Genomic DNA, 14,296 nt, shown 5'->3' with positions numbered 1-14,296 from the left:
AGCTCACTTTCTGGATAAATCCATGAAGTCTCATATGAAGTCCCCCCCCCCCTTTACCTTTCCGCCTTCCTGAGGGTGGAGTCCAGGACCCCATGTATGCCGAGCTGGACAAGCAATGTATCTGAGCTGCACCCAGCCTGCTTTCCGGTGGCATGGGCATGCCATGCCTGCAGTCACAGTGGCTGCAGAATGGCTCATACCAGGAGGAAATGCCACATGCTTCCTGGTTGAGTGTCAGGGAGAAGACCTTTGCACTGTAGTACCAGACACCTCGGTTGATAAAGAAATGAAGCTGGAACTGGCCGGGAAGCTCCCTTCCTGCTGGCTAGACCTCTTAGACTTCCTAGCCAGAAGGTGCTATGTAGGCTAGTGGGGGAGAATTGTCACCAGCCGTCTTGCTCCGAACTCTGCACACCAGTACAGACCAGCCAGGCAAGATGCAATAGTGGTAGGTGTGTTACCGGAGCAACCATTTGCTTTCTGATTGGAATTAAGGCCTGTTCCACAGGCTGGAACTCAGGTCTGGTACTGTAAGTAAAGTCAAAAGTCCATGACTAGGGAGGTCATAGGTCCTAGTGTGGACCTATGCAGCTGTTTTGCTAAATCAATGTGGTGTGCCCTGTCAAACTGCCTTCTACATACGTATGCTTGTGCCCTTAGACTAGTGCACTGTCAGCTTTGGACAGAGAAGAGTCTTTTTCCAAGAGGCACCAGCACCTGAAAAGATTCCCAACTGGTGAGTGCTGAGAGGAAGTGACAGCTGCATGCTCAGCAGTGGATGTGACATCATAACACCTCCTGCAAGGTTTAGGGAACATTGTGGAAGAAGGGGCAGAAACAGCGTGAGAACCTGAGGACGTTAGGGAAGTGCCGTGGTGGCACACTGACCTTCCAGCCTGACGTGGCCTTTGCACCATTGAGCCGCAGTAGCTATGGTTACGGAAACAGACCTGGACCTGTCAATAGCCTGTCGTGGAGTGAGGAGGGGCCTGTGAAGTTCAACATCTTCTGAGGAATTTATGTGCAGCTAATGGTTGATGGAGAGGGAGAGACATTTTCTTTAGTGATGTAGCAGCTGCTAAAATGCCCTTGCTTCTGTAAATGCAACTTCCAGGTGTTCCTGTAAGTGACCAAGGCAAAACTCAACAGGGCACACACATGCACACACACACACACACACACACACATAGACACACTCACACACACCATCACGCACACAGACATACTCATTCGAACGCATAGTCACTCACTCATATACAGACACACACATACACACACAGTCACTCACACAGACACACCCACATACACATAGTCACTCACTTATATACACAGACACACACACACACACACACACGAACACTTATACACACAGACACACACACTCACACACACACACAGTCACTCACACAGACACACCCACATACACATAGTCACTCACTCATATACACAGACACACACACAAACACTTATATACACAGACACACACACTCACACACACACTCACACACACACACATACACACACACAGGAAGACGGAGGGCTTATTGGGAAGAAGGGGACCAGTGGGAGGAAGAAGGGGACAAGAAGATCTTATTGGGTGGAGGTGTATATATTTGAGGCACATTAGGTCTGGACATGTTAGAATGGGACATATTATTCTGTATAATTAATATATGCTAATAAAATATTTTGGGAAAGGACTAAGATTGATCATCAGAAATGAACATTCAGGACAGAAGAGAAGGAGGCTGGGCAGACACGATGTCTAGGAGCGAGAACAGCCAGGCACATCAGGCCCAGCCCAGAACTTGTATCTGTGAAGTGGCTCTGGCAGCCATCAGGACCCTGTGCCACCTGCTCAAAGCCTCCAGACGGGGTGGGCTCCACCTTCTAGGGGAAGAGCACCCAGAGGGGCAGAGGCCTGACTTCCTGAGCCAGGTCTGCAGAACTTGACACCCCTGTCCCCAGAGGCTACTAAAAGGGACAAGGGTTTTGTGTGGCATGTGTCGCCCCTCCCTGCCACCATGGGAGAGACTTTCTTGTTATACTAGTCCATCCACTTGGAAAAGTGTTGAACGGGAGTGAAAGACCTCCGAATTTGTAGTGTCTTCATTAGCCTTGCAAAACTTTTTCTATTTTGTTAGTTTCAAAGAACCGGGTCTGGCATTTATTTATTATTTCTACTGCTTTTAAGTTCTTTAATTTATTTATTTGCTTTTATCTCTGTGATTGCCTCTCTTCTTCTTTCCATGGCTTGTTCTTTTCTTAATGATCTGAGGTTGGAAGTCTCATCTGTCCCTTTTGTATGAGTGTAAAAGAGCCAGAGATGGAATTTCTGGAGTTATGGGGAAGAGGTCCTTAGGGCAGCACAGGCTTGGTGTGTGTGTGTGTGTGTGTGTGTGTGTGTGTGTGTGTGTGTGTGTGTTTCTACCCTGCTTGTTGGCTGGGAACTCTATTCTGTTTTATTTCCTCCTTGACCTATGTGGTATTTGGAAGAGTCATTTTAAAACATCCTATTTTTCTTTCTGCTTTTTTTGGGGGGCATGTGTGTGCATGTGTGTATGCATGTGTGTGGTACATGTATGTACACATGTGTGCACATTCCTGAGGTCAAAGTCAGGTGTTGTCCTTGACTGTTCTTCAGCTTATTCTTTCTATCTATCTATCTATCTATCTATCTATCTATCTATCTATCTATCTATCTATGTCTCTTTCTCTCTGTCTGACTATCTCTCTCTGTCTCTGTCTCTGTCTCTCTCTGTCTCTGTATCTGTCTCTCTCTCTGTGTACATGCACATGTGCTAAAGCATACAGATGTAGGACAGAAGGCAACTCATCCGCGTCAGATCTCTCATTTCACCATGTGTATCCCAGGGATTGAACTCAGGTCAGAAGGCTTGGCAGCAGGTGCCTTTACTTGCTGAGCCATCTTGCAGCCTCTAGCTTGTGATTTGAGGCAAGGTCTCTCACTTGAACCCAGAGCTTATTGATTTAGCTAGTGTAGCTAACCAGCCTGCTTTGGAGATCCCTTCTCTGCCTCCTGAGTTGAGGGATTACAGGCCACACCCACACAGCATTTCTGTGGGTACTGAGGAGCTAGGCTTTTTAGCCATTGAGCTTCCCCCCCCCCCCAGCCCGACTTCCTGTTTTTACAAACTGCTTGCACCCAGCTTTATCATATTGTGGTTAAGATTGTGGTCTATCAAAGAGCTATTCCAGCCATTTGCTTTTGACATTTTCTCTGAAGCTGACCGCAGGAGGGACTGGTAAAGATGCCTGGCGGAGCTTGTCCAAATGGGATGCTCTTGCCTGGTGGGCACAATGGCAGATGTTACCTGGTGATCCTGTCTGTACATACAGCACTTGTTTTTGTTTGCTTATTATTTCACAAATAAGTATCAAAGAATTAAAATTACCGTAATAAAGTCAAACCTCCTCATTTCCTAAAGTTCTGACATTTGAAGAATGTGTTTGTTGCCGTGTCGTGTAGGGGTTTGTTCCTACTATGTAGTCCAGGCTGGCCTGGGTCACCTGGGAGCACCAATTCTCTTGTCATCTCTGACTACTGGGACTGCAGGAGTGTGACTCCACACCCATGCAGGACCATTTGGGTCAATAATGGGATTTGTTTTTTTGAGGCAGGGTTTCTCTGTGTAGCCCTGGCTGTCCTGGACTCACTTTGTAGACCAGGCTGGCCTCGAACTCACAGCGATCTGCCTGCCTCTGCCTCCCAAGTGCTGAGATTAAAGGTGTGCACCACCATGCCCCAAATAATAATGGGATCTTTAATGCAATCTTTCAGAAATGAGTTAAGGCCTGGACTTGGCTGCCTGCTGTGGGTTCAGAACTCGGCTCCACCCCGGGTCATCTGTGGGGTTCTGTTGGCATCGGTGTTATCTATGCAGTGGGGCTGGGAATCTCAGCTTGTGAGGAGAGGAGCACACTTGTGGGGGCGGGGGAAGCAGCTCACACTCTCTAAGTGGTCGTGGGTGTTGACATCATCTGTGGACACCATCACACATCAAATGTGTGGGCCGTGCCTGATGCTGACATAGCTCCTGTTTTTCCCTGCATAGACAAGCATACACATTCTCCCACTGTCCCTTTCTCCGTGTCCCATGGATGCAGGCTCCTTCCCTTCTTTGCTTTGTAACAGCCACTGGGGCTTTGGACAAAGAGGTGAAGGTTTGGAGTGGGGAGCTGCACAGTGACTGCCCTGCCCCGTCTCTCCATCTCTGAGGTTTTTCCCCCTTTCCTGGGAGCTGCGCAGTCTGGAGGTGCCCACTTCACCCTGGCTCTCCAGTAACCTCGTCTATCTGAGCAGAGGGGCTGTTCCCTGAGGTGGCGAGGGTGAGGAGCTCCACAAAGAAAGTTCTAGAGAAAAAGCAGATGGAGGAGGCAAGCAAGAGAGTGGAGTGGGAGGAGGGGCCGGACAAATGGTTGGGTGAGTGGAGTTATGCGCAGGATGCCTCGAGGCCACAGGAATGGCCTGGGCAAAGGCCGGGGCAGGATCACTGACCGTGAACAACAGGAACACAATGCGAGCGGCAGCCTCAGTGAGGGCCTCGGTCTCAAAGGCTGTTCTGAGCGTACAAGAGGTGCTGATTGAGGGAGGCTTTTAAACCCTTATTCTGTGGAGCAGGAACCCAGAGCGCCTCAGAGATGTATGTGGATTGTTTTCTTGTCTCTGGATGGCGCTGCCAACACAAAAGGTATGCCTCTGTGCCCATGCTCCGGGGCCCCCTCTATTGCCAGCCCCCCTCCATTCCTCTCTCTTGTCTGTGGGATTCCAACGCCTGGACAAGCTGATAGGGGCCCCGGTTCTGCACCTGTCAGACTGCGGCCGCCTGCTCCCGCTTATCCCTCTTATCCACGTCGCTAGTGCCAGGGCTGCTTCTTTGAGAAAAAGTAATTTATTTTCTAATTACGAAAGACGATGGGCCCGAACAAAAGAAAGGCAGCCCCTAGCTCAGTCAGCAGGGCCGAGCAGGAGCGACGGAGGTGTAGGAAGCAGGGAAGTCAAGGGTTCTTAGAGCCTTCGTCTGGAAGACAGAAGATGAGGTCTAAGTCCTGCCTCTGTCTGGGGGCTGTGCTGGAATGTGTGCTCTGGGGATGGGGCCAGGTCCATGGCACTGCCCGCAGACACTGGTCATAGGAAACACCTCACCTCTCTCTCTTTAATATTTAAATTTTTATTTTGTTTTATTTTCTGTGTACAAGTGTCTTACCTGCATGTATGTATGTTCATCACATGTGCGTTGGGTAACCATGGAGTCCAGAAGAGGGTACCAGATCTCCTGGAACTGGAGTGACAGGTGGTTGTAAGTGGCCATGTAGATGCTAAGAACTGAGCCTCGATCTTCTGTAGGAGGAGTAAGTGTTCTTAACCACTGAGCCATCTTCTCTTCAGCCCCTACCCTGTTTTTTTTTGTAGAGTTCTCTCGATCTCCCTTGTTTCGTTTTCTCTCTAAATACACACTGCCAAAGGCAGGAGCCATCTGTCAGCCTCGGGGATTGCTTGGGGAGGAGCCAGTTCAAACTGGCTTTAGAAGCATCATGGGAAGGGAGCAGGCACTGTAGGCTCCAGGGCTCAGACAGGACTCTGGGTATCAGCGTGGCTCTGTTCTGTAGCTCTACTTCCCCTGGGCTCCACTCATTTGCTCTGTGCCACGTAGGCGATGAGCCACAGTGGCTGTGATTTGGTGGGAATGAGTGAGTCCAACTGCATAGCAAGCAAAAGGATACAGAGCAGCAGATAGACAGCAAAATGGCACCTAACAGGGTGCTCAGAAGACCCAGTTGGGAAGCTAAGGTAGTCAGCTGCAGTTCCTGACTGAGAGATACTTGGTGGAGGGTCCTCTCCATGGCTGAACCTGTAGCTGCTGGGTTCCACCACAGGCACTTTTACACTATGGGATACACAATAGTTGTATTGTGTTGGCCATCTAGCCATTCTCAAAGACAGTGTTTTTAATACCCTTAGCTGCTTGTTAACTTCTGTCTTTGTTACAGAGACAGGGGCCAGCCTGACCCAGGATGACAGGCAGTCTTGGAGGACATGTGACATAAGCTTGTTTTGGCCTGAAGTTGGGGAGAGACCAATTCTGCTTCCAGAGTCACTTCTTAGTGATCTCAACAGCATCCAATAATTTTTTTATAACCAATATCGTACTCTATCCACCCATCACTCCATCATCCATCTACCCATCCACCTACCCACCCACCCACCCATCCATCCATCTTTCCATCCATCCATCCATCCATCTATCCACCCACCCATCCATCCATCCACAGGAGTCACAAAGATAACAGATGCAGACTACAATGCACAGACTCTGGGTGAAGGATGCACTGTTCCTCACAGGGAGGGAGGGGTGTCAACAGAAATTTCCCAGTTTACCAGGATCACTGCAGCAGGAGAAACTGCCTTGCTGAGGACACCACCTTTCCCTGGTGAGCCCAACCCTGTGACAATAGTTGTGAGACAGAGGCTAGGTCACCACAGCCTGCTTTGGGGCACTCTAGCCGCAAGAGTACTCTGTGATGGCCAAGGCTGTCACTTCTTTCTTTGTCCTTCCACATGCTCCTCCTGACACCCACAGGGTGATTCAGAGCCCCATTTCATGCACACCCTACAGAATTCTTTGTAGGGACCCAGGCCTGCTACGGATGCTGCTGAGCTTTTGCCAATGTTTTCTGCTTAGTGACCTCAAAGGAAAGAAAGACCTGGCTCAGAGGTGCCCAGATCTCAGGGGAGATCAGCCTCACTTCTGATTAGCTCTGTTTGGCTTAGGGAACCACTCCGTGAACCAGTCACTGAGGAGAGGGAGATTCTGGAATCTTACTGGCTCTAGTTAACCGAGAGCTAGGGACTCTCAGCTTGTGTGCATGTGTGTGTGAGAGAGTATGTGTATGTGTGTGAGTCTCTGTGTGTGTGTGTGTGTAAGAGAGAGAGAGAGAGAGAGAGAGAGAGAGAGAGAGAGAGAGAGAGAGAGAGAGAGAACCATGCATTTTCACAGGGTGTGAGCATGGCCGATAGTCAGGAGGGCAGTCTCGTCCATCCCACTGGAGGCAGATTCTGTTCCACCTGCCAGAGGCCACAGCTTTTCCAATTAGTCACCCGGGTGACACACTCCAAATCAAAGTGGACACTCCAAATGAGCCAATCAATAGCTCCATTTTCCCTTGCTGCCTGGGTGGGGTAAGAGTGCTAGCTCATGAAATCAGCTTCTCTCTCTCTCTCTCTCTCTCTCTCTCTCTCTCTCTCTCTCTCCTCCCTCCCTCCCTCCCTCTCCTCTTTCCCTTCCACCCCCCATGTGTTCTAGTCCACAGGGAAGTCCCTGGTCAGGTCTGGCATTCCCTGCTCCCTGCCTGACCTGTTCTCTATAGCCATGCTATGGAGAGACTGCCCCCTCCCCCCATTCCCCCTTGCTGTCCCGTGTTGGAAGCTGTTCTCTGAGATCCCCCCTGGCCCCCTCCCCCCTGCCCCAGTATCCTTGGCTCTCTGAGCTGTATACAAGCCTCCTGGCCCTGCCTTTGCCAGGCTGACCCCAGGGGCTGATTATGACTCTGACCTGCTAAGCAGAGCGGGGCCTCTGAGAGTGGCCTGGTCCCCTTCTGTGGGCCTGCATATCGTCACTTGGGCTTGACCTGTGTTTGTGGGCTGCAGTGTATTTCCAGACAGGTCCTCATCAGGCACGAGGGGCTCTCGGAGTCAAGTTCCTCTACTCTGCCAGGCCTGACTTACTCCTGTGTCCTTGACTAGCAGGGTGGGAGGTTCCAGCCACCTGGCGACCTAGGACTACAGCCAGGGAAGCCGGCAGCCCACTCGCCTGCTGGACAGCTTGCCTGGGAATCGCCTGCCTGACCCTGAGTGCCTGCCCCACCCGTCCTGCTTGGTCCCTGGTTCCTGCTTAATTAACACCCCTGGAGCAGCCAGCTGTTTCTTCCCTCAATCTCTTCCCCATATTTTTCATGTCTAATCCACCAAGGAGATCTCCTGAAGGCTTTGAAGTCTCTGGGCGCGCGAATGAAGATGTCACCCTGGCATACACGTTGTGTTTCCTAATGAGTACGATTTGACACGGAGCTGAGGAGAGGGAAGCACTCCCAGCAGCCCCTTCGGTGTGGGTGGTACTGTGGCCAGGACCCAATGCCAGGTGACCATGTCCAGGGACTCCCGAGGAGGCAGAGGTCCCCTCACCTGCCTGCAGGTCAGGGGAGGGCCACGGGAAAGAAAGCCCCTGTGCAAGGGCCAATGGGACAAAGGTCAGCAGGGAGCCAGGGGTGGAGGGGTGGGCAGTTTCTGAGGAGCAGCCAGGGTCCCCGTCATTCCTGCTTTAGTGTGCCCGGGACAACATGAAGCAAAAGCGGTTCAACTACACTCCCCCAGATTGTGGGGCAACCCTATTCACTGCCCCCTGGTCAAGGTCAAAGGCCCCTTTGGCCTTCCATTTCTTCATCTGGAAGCAGGAAGTAGTTTGGTGAGACATGTCAGGTACATGGCAACCCAAGTGTTGGGGCTCACAAGAACGTACCCATAGGTAGACCCAGCTAGGGGGTCGGGCCTCATAGGGTCCTGGAACATTTGGCTCTCTTCCTGGCATGGCTGGCTTTGCTGTGTCAGCTTGGCTGTCGTGGTGCAGTGACCCTTTTGGGTATCACTGAGGAAAAGTAGATGGAGCTCTGTTCGCTCTGGACACCTCTGGCACCCCCATGCCACCAACCCTGCTATCTTCGTCTTAACCACTCCTTTCAGCTTAATTTCACCTTCCGTGAGTACTCACTGTCAGCCCAGGCCCTTTTCTTAAGGAACTCGGTTGCCATGGCAACAACCCAAAAGGTAGAGAGTCACCTGGCACCCAGAAGTTAGAATGAAGGCCAGAAGGGCTGGAGAAGTTTCCATGGCCATCGGGTAGCTTGACAGGGATTGAAGTGAACATCAGGTCCAAGCTATCCCAGCTGGACTCTGGAGTCCAAGGACCCTGAGGCTTTGTCTCTGACAAGTAGTGGCCTCCTATGGGACAGCATGGCAGAGTCACCATTGCCTGCTGGGTCCTTCTGGTTTGAGGTGAAACAACTGGCTGATCAACACCATGTGGGGTCCTTAAAGGCCAACAGACACAAAAGGCTCATTTCTCCCCACTAGCCACCAATGGGCCTTATAAGATCCTGGATGGCCACTGCTTGGGACCTAAGGGTCAGGGAGGGCAGTCTTTTGGGTGGGGCTGACGGACTTCCTGCAAGATGCTAGAGGCAGCCTGGAAGTAGAGGCAGGACTAACTCCAAGACAGGCCTTTCTCTGTGGGGTTCCAGTCAGCCCTGAACTCTCAGGAACCCACAGTACACCAAACATTCTATCCACCAGACTTTCCCCAGGCACTTGCTTTCAGTTGTACAGACCCTCTCAGGGGACATTTCTGTCATATGTCAAAGAGGCTGAGCTCAGAGAGGTTGGGGACAGGGCCGGGGTCGCACAGCATTGTGTGCCCTCTGCCTCGTTTCTTGACCTTCAAACAAGTAATTTGGACTTGATTCCAAAATGGAAGTTCAAGAGCTTCCATTTTGGGGGTGCGAGTTTATCAGAGACAGCTTGCATGGGAACACTCCCCCCCCCCCAGAGCCCCTGCTGGTGTCTTACATCGTTGGCATCGGTTCCGGCAGGGTGCTGGGAGCTGGGCCTTGATTACTGTCACCTGTGGCTGCAGGGTCTGGGCTCAGCGACGGCTCAGTGCAGCCTGTTCGCTTGAGCTCTTCTGTGTGCTGGGACAGCTCTGGGTGATTGACAGGGAGCGATGGGGATATTCTCTCTCTGATAATTGAAAATCAGCAGAGTCACAAGCAGCAGCGACAACGGGCTGGCCCTGGCCCCTGGCCCCTGGCCCCTGTGTTAACGAGCTCGCTTCACTCCCATTTACTTCTGGTAGACTCTTGCCCCTTGGACCCTAAGGCAAACTAGAAGGGTTAGGGGGTTCAGAAATGGGGGTACGCTTATGCCTGTTCTGCCCAGTGCCACCCTCTTCAGAAACCCTGGCTGGCTGCTGTTTGTCTTGCCATCCCCGGTACAGGTCGTGGCCCACCTCGGTGGGCCGAGCCTCTCAGAAATGTTCACCTCTCCATCCTCTGGAAAACCATCCTCCCGTAGGTCAGTCGTCAGCCCGCTGTGCTGGCGTGTGCCCCAGTCAGGCTTTCCGAAGCCTGCTCCACTGGCTTTCCTTCCGGAAGCCGCTCGCCTCTCGCCCCACCCCCACCCCGCCCCGCCCCGCCCCCTGCAGCTCCCCCTGACACTCCCACTCTTGTCTGACCTCATCAGTGACCTTTCCTCCGCCTGCCACCCACAAGCCCTCCTGACTCAGGCTGTGCCATCCGCCCCGTCACATGCTGCCTGCTCCCTGCCTCCAGTTCGCAAACACTGACTCACTGTGATTTCCAGAACACCCCCCTCTGTGCCTTCTGCCTCGCAGGCGCATTTGGCTCTCCAGGGAGCTGCACTTGCCGCCTCTGAGGCCTCTGCTCAAAGCTCAGGAGCACCAAGAGTCAGAAATGGCCTCGATGACGTGGTCAGCACAGCATCTGCTGACCACCCTCCACCCAGGTGGGTCCCTCAGTGCTCTGCAGAGGCATGCTCCTCTGAGTTAACCCTCCTTGGACTGGCTCTGGGCCCAACGGGCATACAAAGAGACCAGGGCAGGGAGAGGGCTAGTCCTTTCTCTGGTTTAAAGCCTGGGGGACAGGGTCAGAGTCAGGCCTTCCACCTGCTTATAGCCTCTTGTAATCTAAAGATGGGATGCCTCCGGTGGCAAGTGGGCAAAAGTCCAAAAACACAAACAAGCAAAAGGATAGATTAAGAGAAGGAACTGGCATGACTTAAAATAGCAGGACAAACCAATCATGAAACCGCTTGCCCTCCATGCCGTGAGACATAATACAGCTAGCGTCATTTACACTGAGAGCGGGGACTCTGAAGCCAGAGTCACTGGTCCTGGGAGAATTCACCCAGTGTCTGGGGAGCAGCATCAATCTCTCTCTACGTTCTCACCAGCATGACGAGTCTTACCTACTGGGAATCAGCATGATGAGTCTTACCTACTGGGAATACGGTGTGGTCGAGCTGGCTTCTGCCTGGCTCACTGTGAGATCTTAGGTTCAATCCCTGGCACTACCTTGCCTCAGCCTCCCAACACCACCACAACAATCAAAGAACAGCAAATAAATAGGTTGTACCATTTGCGAAGAACCGCAGGTGGGACCACATGCCTTCAATGACGCCTTCCAGCACACGCATGCAAATTAACAGGAAAAGGTTTGGGAGGCACATGTGCATCTATGTTTTTGAGCTGATATTTGCCACAATTTGGAGAGATGAAGATGATGTCGGTGAGGGAGCGGAGCCTAGGGCCAGGCTTTGATACTGGTGGACTAGGGTTGGAGGGTGGGGGACTGGGGGAGGGGGGATGAGGGGTGGGGTGGGGGTAGGGGGTGGGGACGTCACCATACCTCTATTTTCTCGTGGAATAGGAGAATGTAATCATAACCTTTAGTTGTATCAACTGCAGGGTAGCAGGGTGGGTGGGCTGGGAAGACACAAAGTCGCCATGAAGAATTTTCTAGTTTAAGGAGCTGGGGGAAGATTCCTCAGTGTTTATGCACTTGCCTCTCAAGCATGAGAAGTGAAGTTTGGCTCTTTAAAACCCAATGCTGGCCAGACAAGGCAGCTGCCCGTAACTCCGGCCTGGGAAGATGGCAGTAGGCAATACACAGAGCGAACTGGCTTGAGAGACTAGCCGTATCTATGAGCTCGGAGTTTGATTGAGAGCCCCTGCCTCAGTGATTAAGGTGGAAGAGCCGTCACCATGACTCCTGACATCAGCCTTAGGCCTCCACATGTGTGCATGCATCCAAACATGTGTGTGTGTGTGTGTGTGTGTGTGTGTGTGTGTGTGTGTGTGTGTTCGTGTGCCCCAACACATGCAAACATACAAACATACGCACCACGTAACGGGTGGAGGTGTAAGATGGAAAGTATTTCTCTAATTTGCAAGAGCATCTCAGTAAGAAAGAGCTGTGAGAAAAGAACGTAGTATTTGGGAAGTTGAAGAAAATTTGCTGTCTTCCTTATAACGGGGAGCAGAACTGTGCATCCTCTGCACACATCACGGTCACTCCAGAGCTGTCCGGCTTTGGGGTAAGGTCCCTGCCCCCTTTTCCTGTGAGCTCATGGAGGCTGGAGGAGGGGAGCATTGCTGCTCGGCTGTGTTGCTGTGGATAGCGCACGCTGAACCCCAGGCCATGCCCTGTCCACTCCACGCCCCAGTGGGCAGAAGGCAGCACTAGAGGCCTGGATGCTGGGCAGCAGATCCCTGCCCGTCTCTGCCAGTGACTTCCTTTGATCATTTTTATTCTCGATAACAAGCAGAGCCGAGCTTTACCCAACACTTACCAGCCGCATCTCATTAATCTTGCAATAACCCCATGAGCCAGGTCACGCTAGATTGATTGCAGAAATAGATCCAATCAATGCCTCATTCCCCTGGACGCCCTCGCCTCTTCGTCATGCGTTGTGCGGTCTTCCGTGAAGGGGTGGCCCCACCGCCCGTCCCCCGCCCCCCGTGCCCCCATAGCTCAGGCCTGGCCTGTCACCTGCTTTGGCCAGGAGAATGTGACTAAACCTAACCTTGATCTGCAGGGGCCCAAGTCTGTTCCCATCGCCTCATGGGTCTGCCAGACTCCTGTGAGAACAACTCAACTGGTTTGGAGGAGTGGAAGAGACACTGGCCAAGCCACTGCCAGTCACTTGAAAGAGCGGCTGACTGCAGAAGCCGGAGACACACGGATAGCTTTGCACTGACCATGCGCTGTGCCGTGCTATTTTCTTCTTTCCATCAGTTGGACCTCTAGCACAGGGACTGAGGGTCCACATGCTGTCTGGCCATTATCTCCTCATGCATCCCTGGGCTCTGGGGAGACCCATGTGAGAAGATACTCTGAGGACCCCCATGGCCTCTGCACCCCATATTTCTACTTTGCTTGCTTTGGCTCTGCAGGTCAGGCTGATTCCATGGAATCCGGTTGGCGAGAATCGGGACTTTACTGAGTAATTATAGGATTAGACATCCCCCCTCGAAATTAAATGCTACCTCTTACCTTCCAGAGAAGACTCCCACCCCCCACCTGCTACCGTGTAATTATCTGGTGAATTACTCTACGGAGGTCTCACGGTAATTATGCCAAGAGTCAAAAGCCAGCAATTGTTTCAGTCATTACAACGAGGAATTAGCTTTCATTGTGTGAGCCTGCAGTGCCACAGCTGGCGCCAGAAGCCACGTCCTCCGAGCAGGACCACGCCTCAGTGCAGGCTCAGTGCTGGACAGGGGAGCCTGGGTCACAGCCCCTGGCTAGACTACCCCTCCCCACCAGCCCCTTAGTCCCCAGGAGAGATATTGTCCTCGTGGCACTGGCTACTTAGAATAAGGGCACCGGGGATTTTCTGCCTCACTTGGTCCCATCAGGGCTGAGGGTTTTGGAGGGTCAGAGTTATAACTGATCTTCCACTGTACTCCAACGCTAACATGAGCACCTGACCCTGCGAGGATGCCGGCAAGCATCTGTTTAGAAGGGACTTGGTGAGCGGCCTGGGAGACAGCTCAGTTGGTGTTTTAATTAGGTTTCTCTTGCTGTGATATAACACCACGGCCGGAAGCAACTTGAGGAGAAGAGAGTTTATTTGACTGACAGATCATAGTCTGTCATTGGGGGAAGCCAGGGCGGGAACTCAAGGCCGACACCTGACACAGGAACGCAGGAACGGAAGCAGACGCTGTGGAGTGATGCTGCTTACTGGCTTGTTCCCAGGGCTTGCTCAGCCTGCTTTCTTATAGCACCTGGGACCACCTGCCCTAGGATGGATGGCTCTGGCCACAGTGGGCTGGACCCTCCCATACCAATAAAGAAAATGCTCCGCAGATGTGCTCATAGGCCAGAGTGTTGGAGACTTGTCTCATTGAGGTTCCTAGATGACCCTAGCTTTTATCCATTGACCAAAAACAAACAAAAAACAAAACACCCCCCCAAAACCCCATAAAACAAAAACTGACCAGCACTGATAAAGAGTTTGCACTTTAATCGTAAGGACCTGAGCTGAATTCTGGGAAGCAATGTTTAAAAAAAAAAAAGCTAGGAGTGGTGTGTGTTCTTGCCATGCCAGCTCTGAGGAGGACGAGGTAGCCAGACCCCTGGAACTCACTGCTCATTTAATCGGTGAATCTCATGCCAATGAGAGGCTCGTTCTCAAAACATG

The 14,296-nt window shown here is 52.0% G+C and overlaps 2 long non-coding RNA genes across 2 annotated transcripts; one reads left to right on the top strand and one right to left on the bottom strand.

The window, feature by feature from the left end:
• The first annotated feature begins 3,785 nt into the window (after positions 1-3,785).
• LOC311587901 lies at positions 3,786-13,978 on the top strand. Its single transcript, XR_014775994.1, has 3 exons — positions 3,786-4,712; positions 10,464-10,594; positions 12,686-13,978. It is a non-coding gene; the product is annotated as an uncharacterized lncRNA (long non-coding RNA).
• On the bottom strand, positions 4,722-10,224 carry LOC311587902. Its single transcript, XR_014775995.1, has 3 exons — positions 10,112-10,224; positions 9,641-9,811; positions 4,722-5,362 (listed from the first exon to the last, which is right to left on the bottom strand). It is a non-coding gene; the product is annotated as an uncharacterized lncRNA (long non-coding RNA).
• Positions 13,979-14,296: the final 318 nt, after the last annotated feature.

This window comes from Acomys minous, assembly GCF_964271855.1.
Source record: "Acomys minous genome assembly, chromosome: 17".
Classification (NCBI taxonomy): Eukaryota; Metazoa; Chordata; class Mammalia; order Rodentia; family Muridae; genus Acomys; species Acomys minous.
Note: the sequence above shows the minus strand (reverse complement) of the source record. Positions and strands in the feature narration are given on the sequence as shown.